This window comes from Nematolebias whitei, chromosome 2 (assembly GCF_014905685.2).
Source record: "Nematolebias whitei isolate Nwh7 chromosome 2, NemWhi1, whole genome shotgun sequence".
Lineage (NCBI taxonomy): Eukaryota > Metazoa > Chordata > Actinopteri > Cyprinodontiformes > Rivulidae > Nematolebias > Nematolebias whitei.
The window spans coordinates 36,890,510-36,897,382 of NC_056499.1; positions in this window are offsets into that span (position 1 = coordinate 36,890,510).

Here is a 6,873-nt window from a genome sequence, read left to right on the forward strand (position 1 = left end):
CATACATACATACATACATACATACATACATACATACATACATACATACATACATACATACATACATACATACATACATACATACTGTATGACTAAATTCCAGTAATGCAAACTACTGGGCAGCAAAGGTTTATAATTAGCATGCTGTCAAAAATAAGTGTTGATCAATATCACCCACACCCACACTCACCTGCAAAAATCTGGGAGTAGAAAATAATCTGCTGACCTCTCACCTGCCCAGCAGCCCTGTGACTTGTAGAAGTATTTTCCTCAGATTTCAAAGAGCATAGTCGGTGCAGATAAACACATATGGACTTAAACGTCCCAGATCTGCTCACATATAGTGGCTTCTGTTGGTGCCCCTGCTCCTTTGATACATCAATCAATATATATGTGATGATGTGATCAACTGCTGGCATTACATGAGGCAGTCCAGGAACAGTTATTGCTTTCCAAATCCCTCCTTCCATCTCCTGCAAATCTGAGTGTTAAAATGTGTTTATTGATCTTGGTTCTTGCAGATATTTGGCCCTTTGTTGCTGCACAGTTCTTCTGAACAAAGCTTCTCTGGAAAAGAAAATCGAGAGTGACGAGTTGCAGCATGGAGGGAAAACATTGTCAGACAATGCTTTAATTGGAAGCATCAAAAGTGCAAAGCGAGTGCTTATCTTCTGTATTCTCCATTTTTCATGGATAAGGTTTGTTTATCCATTCGCCAGAGTTCCTCAAAGCTTGGGTCAGGTCAGTGTGGCTACAAGGCCACAGACATCCCTCCCTGATTAAAAGGAGCTTTGACGTGCACACACAAACAAACACACACACACAAACATAAATGCACACTGCGCCTGCAGCTCTTGCCTGGCGATAAGAATCCCGATGTGTCCAACAGCAAGGCTGACTGCAGAGTGTGAGGGAATTAGAGGGATTAGGGGGTTATAGAGTAGCGTGATAGCCTCTGGGATGTCGGAAGGATTAGCCCGATTATCTCACTCTCTTTCTCCCAACCAAGCAGGCGTAGTTGGGAGCTGAAAGCTGCCAGATGTGGAACCTACAGATAGAGAGAGGGACAAAACCTGAGGGGAGGAGAGGGAGAAACAATTGGGGAAACAGGAGTGGGGAAGGAAAAGGTTATAAAAATAGTCAGCAGAAGCAGGGAGATATACAAAAAATGGGAATAGAAATGGGAGGAAATTGTGTGGGGAGTGACAAGCGAGGTAATGATAGCAGTGAAAAAGAGAGAAGCAACGAGATAGGAGGCAGAACTCCCTCTTGGCTTGGCTTCACTCTCATTCCCTCCAGTGCACACTGACTCCCTGTTTGACTTAATATGGGATTTCACCAACGTGGTGCTTAGACCAGCTTTACATTTTAATTTGCAGATTTCTCTGGCAGTAACGGGAGGTTGTGTACTGTATGACATCCTCTGTTTATGCAGTTTCTTATTAGCAGGAAATGCAAATCTGGGCCTCAGCTGTTCTCCAGATAGTAATTGTTTACCAATATGCATGTGCAAAGCAGCTTAATCTGCAGTGAGCACAGATACATCTTGTTACAGCAGGGTTTCATCTCAGGAGAAGTAAAAAGGGGAATATCTAAAAACATTGCTAAAATCAAAGGCGTTGCATTACACATGCATGTTTTTATCTTCAGACTGAACTTTGATTTGTGCCTACTGATGCACTGCTTGTGTCTTTATTGTGCCTTTGAGTGTAATTCTCCGAGTTGGCCAATTTTAAGCAGATTTAGTGTGAAAACTTTGTTGTTTTTACTGTGTGGCATGTAGGCTCGAAAGCTGAGTAGAAATACTTAAAAAGAGGTCTTTCACATTACCTGTTTGGTAATTTATTTGGTCAGGGTTTTTTTGTATTTTTACCTTTATTTATACATGTAGTCTTGTTGATTCACGAAGACCCATCCCCCAAGAGAGACATGTATTGGTCAACTATGTGAGCACATGGGTGTGACGAGGCTAAATGTTTTGGATGCATGAAGCTCGTTAGCCCTTCAAAAAAAAAATCCATAAATTGCAGCATTGTGTAAGCAGTGGGGTTCAAAGCCTGTGAAAAAAGTACAGGCTTATAGTCCAGAAATTACAGTAATAACTGGAGGTCTGTTTACAACTGATGAATGTTTTGAGTCAACCCATCGCAATATGGCTGCCACAGCTAATCAACCATAGAAATCACAATTATAGCTTTAAATCAGTTAGTTGTACAAGAGATTATCTAAAATCTGCTGTGGTAGTAGTTGAGAGTCATCCCCAAACACATACTTTAATCACTATCTGATTCATGCAAAATCTTTGTTTAAAACATTCCCATTAACAAATGGAGTCAACTTTGTTAGCAAAATATATCATGAGTCACTGGACTGATTTTACTTAATTTTTAACTATAAAACACATGGTAGTAGTTGGGAGTTATAAAGTAAAAGGTGGCAAGCTTTACGCAGTCCCTCAAAGAATGCTGGGACTTTAAATCTCATGTGTTATACTTGAACTTGTGTCCAATAATGAGGTAAATTCAACAAATGTGTTCGGAAGAATACCATCTAATCAGGCTTTGGAAAAAGAAGCACAAAATGAAGAAAAAAGATCAAACGTTGCAAAACTGAACGACAAAGTATGTGAAGCTCTTAATTTGAAAGAAAAATTATAGTCAGGTGTTTTCAGTCTGAGAGATGACAATCAGCTGTGAGTTTACTCAGAGAGCAGCAATCCATCAAAGTCTGACATGAAAAAGAAATTATTGATGCTTACCAAGATGAAAGAAGTTCCAAAATTGTCTCTGAGGACTCCATCAATCCACAGGCAGCCAGATTGTGTGCAAATGAAGAAAATTTAAAACCATTTTGCCCTCTCCAGGAGGTGAGGAGGAAAAAGTTGATTGATTGAACAGATGTTCCATCACATCCCATGGATGTCTGTAGATACCACGATGGTGATCATTGATTTATTACAGCATCTGTAGTCAATGTAAGATAAAAACAGAAGCACTGCTACAATATTTAGATCCTTCAGTTCAGCTTGTTAAATAGCACCAGTTCAGAACAAGAACAAGATTCGACTCGTGAAACAAAAATAACACGTACGAATTCATTTGGAGACATCCATCCATCCAACCATTATCTTGTACCCGCTTCTTCCATTTTAGGTCAAGGGGGTCGCCGGTGCCCATGTCCAGCAATCACTGGGCGAGGGGCGAGGTACACCCTGGACGAGTCTCCAGTCCATCACAGGGACACATAGAGACAAATGAGGCAAACAACCATTCACTCTCTCACTCACACCTAGGGACAATTTAGAGTTACCAATCAGTCTAACATGTATGTTGTTGGTCTGTGAGAGGAAACCGGAGTACCCAAAGAAAACCCACGCATGTACGGGGAGAACATGCAAACTCCACCCAGAAAGGCCCCTGGACAGGGATTTGAACCAGGGACCTTCTCGCTGAGAAGCAGCAGCTCTACCAGTTGTGCCACCGTGCTGCCCAGGTTAAAATATCATTACAATCAATTCAGTTCAATTTTAACAAGGTCCACAATCTTGATGCATTTAATCGTAGACTACAAATCCATCTGTTCAGTCTGGCTTCTAGACAGGATACCTTCTATTCCTCTGTTGTAAAGAACTTTAAATTGCATTGGATTTGTACGACATATGCTACAGAAATAATGATTTATTGATTGATGCTGTCAAACACAGTACATCATGAACTACCAATTAGTACAAGTTGTTTAAAAAGCTAACAGATTAGAGTGAATTGTCACTTTTGCAGAAAGAGGACGTGGTAATATATTTAATGTGGGAGTTAAATGACATATCCTGATAAATCCTCATAAATCCCTAACCAGAAAAGTCACTGTCATTGGAGATTTGTCACTTTATCTGTGCTGCTGATTATCCATGCTGCTGATTTCTTATCCATAAGCTTATTCATACTCATCTGCTCACAACAGACTCGTGTTCAGGCTGCTGTTTAATACACTGTACTATATTATATTATTACTGGTTAGCGTCTTAGATCCTTGTATACTGTTTCTTTTTATCCTTCATATTTTTGCTATTTTTGGGTGTAACTGGTACCTTGAGTACACAATTTGGTTCCACCTCATGTGGATGCGAATGACAATAAAGTAATCTTGAACCTTGATCAAAACTCACACCAATGGCCACATTAATGCTAATTGGAGGAAGTGCAAGGGTGCAGAGGTTGTTTCCAAGGTGCCAAGGTCCAGTAAACACAACTTTTGACTTGTCTGAGTTTAATTCTGAAACGTATTTAAAAAGACATGCTAGAGAATAATTACCAGTACTTACAGAAAACTGTAGTAGATTAGATTAATAATCTATAAGTACTGACTCTTTTTATTTGACTGTTAAATTATATGTATAAGCTAAAATGAGATTAGTCTGATCAGTCGGAGAACGTCTTTGTTCTTTATTTGAAAGAATAATGTTTGAAAGCTGACATGTGACTAAAGTGTTGACAATATCTGCAAGTGTGAGCGCTTTGTTCGCACTGAAGCAACGTCTGACACAGAAACACAACAGAGTTGCTAATTTATACAGTAGCAGCTAAACTGCTGCTAAGTCACTTTGAGAGCTGCAGAGTATTGCTTTTCACAGCAAAGTTAGTTTTGAGGCCATGTTGAAGTGTAAATTACTGACTTAGGAGAAAGAAGCAACAGTGAGAACAATCTTTGTAAGTTGCTGTTCTCATGGCGCATGGTGTCTTTCATCAACTTCTAGGATTTATTATTTAAATTCCATCTGCTGGTATTGTTCATGTCTTGAGTTATCACTCTTTATTCAGTCTATAATGAACAAATATACACCTCAAATGTGCAGTGCAGCATGTTGTTTTCGTTCAGTTTGCTAATCAGACGGCTGCTCAGTTGTTTTTTAACAGAGAGAAATCACAGCCGTGTTCAAAAAGCAAACAAAGCACAGGACTAAACAAGTCATTTTAAATCCATGAGTAGATATTGCTACATCTTGCCCTGTCTGTTAGTGCTCTGAGTATGTGTTGTGAATAACTCTCATCGGTTCATAAGGTCTCGCCAACAAGGCTGACTTTAAAAGTCATGTGCAAAGCTTGAAACAAGAATCGTGATGACTCTGTTAGCATCCGGAGAATGAGTCAACTACTTCTGCACCAAAATTTGGCTTAGCTTTCATAAAGTTGATGGGATTTGGGAGATATTTTGCTAACAGACAACCATACAGAAAAGTAAAAATGTTATTACCTGCCCTTGATAATTATGACAGTCTTTTCTCAATTTGCATTTTTGTGGCGCTGATGAAAATTATTTAGAATATCAGAAGGTAGCATAAAATTGTTGCTCGTTGAGAAAATGATTAATTAAATTCAATTTGGTTCATTTATATAGTGCCACTTTAGAGTAAAGTCATCTCAAGGCACACATTTGCTGTTTTAAATGAAGAATATTATTTGGACTCTAAACACCTCATCAGCTGGAAGCCTGATGGTTGAACAGAGAGCCAGCTGGACAAAAATTATGAACATACAGTATTAACAAGAGACCATCCACAGAGTCTGACAGAGTCATGGTTGAACGTCCAAGTACTCAGTCCAATATCTACAGAATATTCAAAAATCCAAATACACAAGTCCAACTGTCAAGGTAGGGTCAAGAGTACAAATTAAAATCCAAGAACGTGTAGGTCTGACAAGGCATAAACTAGAGCAGCAGCCAGTCCGGTCAGGAACAGGTATAGTTATTATGTATGAGGAGTTTCACCTCAAGTCCAGCACCCTGAGACTGTGCACACAAAGAATGGAGGGAGGCTGATGAGTAGTCACAGCTACTATACAGGATGAAACAACCAAGATCCTGGAGTACAACAGGAAGAAAGCCCTAAATGTCTCAGGCAGAACATCTGGCCAAGAATGGATAAAAGCAGTGGTGTAGTCTGTGTGATACGTGGGCATATGGAGTATACCCACTAGAAAAGCTTGGGAATGTCAGGATACCCACTTAAACGTGTCCAACGACACACGCATATCATTGGCAATGATACATGACATGGGCTTGTGTCATTGTCAACAGATCTGGAACATTTTATAGACACATTGAGTTGGTTCAACCTGTTTTTTGTATAATTAATTTTTCTGTACTTACTACTTGATACTTGAACATGTTTTGCTTTGATACTGTTTTATAAATGCTATAACATGTTTTTAATATGAAGCCAACTGTTGTACAAAGTCCGTTGTGCTTTTATTCAAATATTAGCATCAGAGACATTTTGAAATGTATATGCTTAAAAATCAAAATAAATTAGTGATTACATTGTACTAACTGGTGTACTTTGGTTTCTAAGCACAGTATACTACAAAAATGTAGACTACACCACTGGATAGAAGGTACCACAGTCAAAATGGAAGCTCCACCAAAAGTGATGGAGAATGGCCGAGTTAAGATATTCTGAGGCATCCAGATCCAGACAGGCAAACAGGTGATGACTAACCTATATATATATGTATGCATGTATGTATAAATGTATGTATGTATGTATTGTATTGTATGAACTGTATGTATATACATACAAAAGTTGTAAATATTCTCCCTTTTTTCATGCAGGTGCAATAAAAAAGCTGATTCTTTCTGGAGACTTATTTTTGTTCTCAACTCATCTGTTGTCTCAACCCCAGTGGTGGCTTACATGGCCTAAATATGCTGACAGGGAAACTGAACCGTTATATCTTAAACAAAAGCCCACAAACCCCAAAACCACAAGTAGCAGCCCGTCTTAACCCGACGCTTTCTTTCCTCTTGCTGCTGCACCAGAACAGGTCACGCTACACACACACACACACACACACACACACACACACACACACACACACA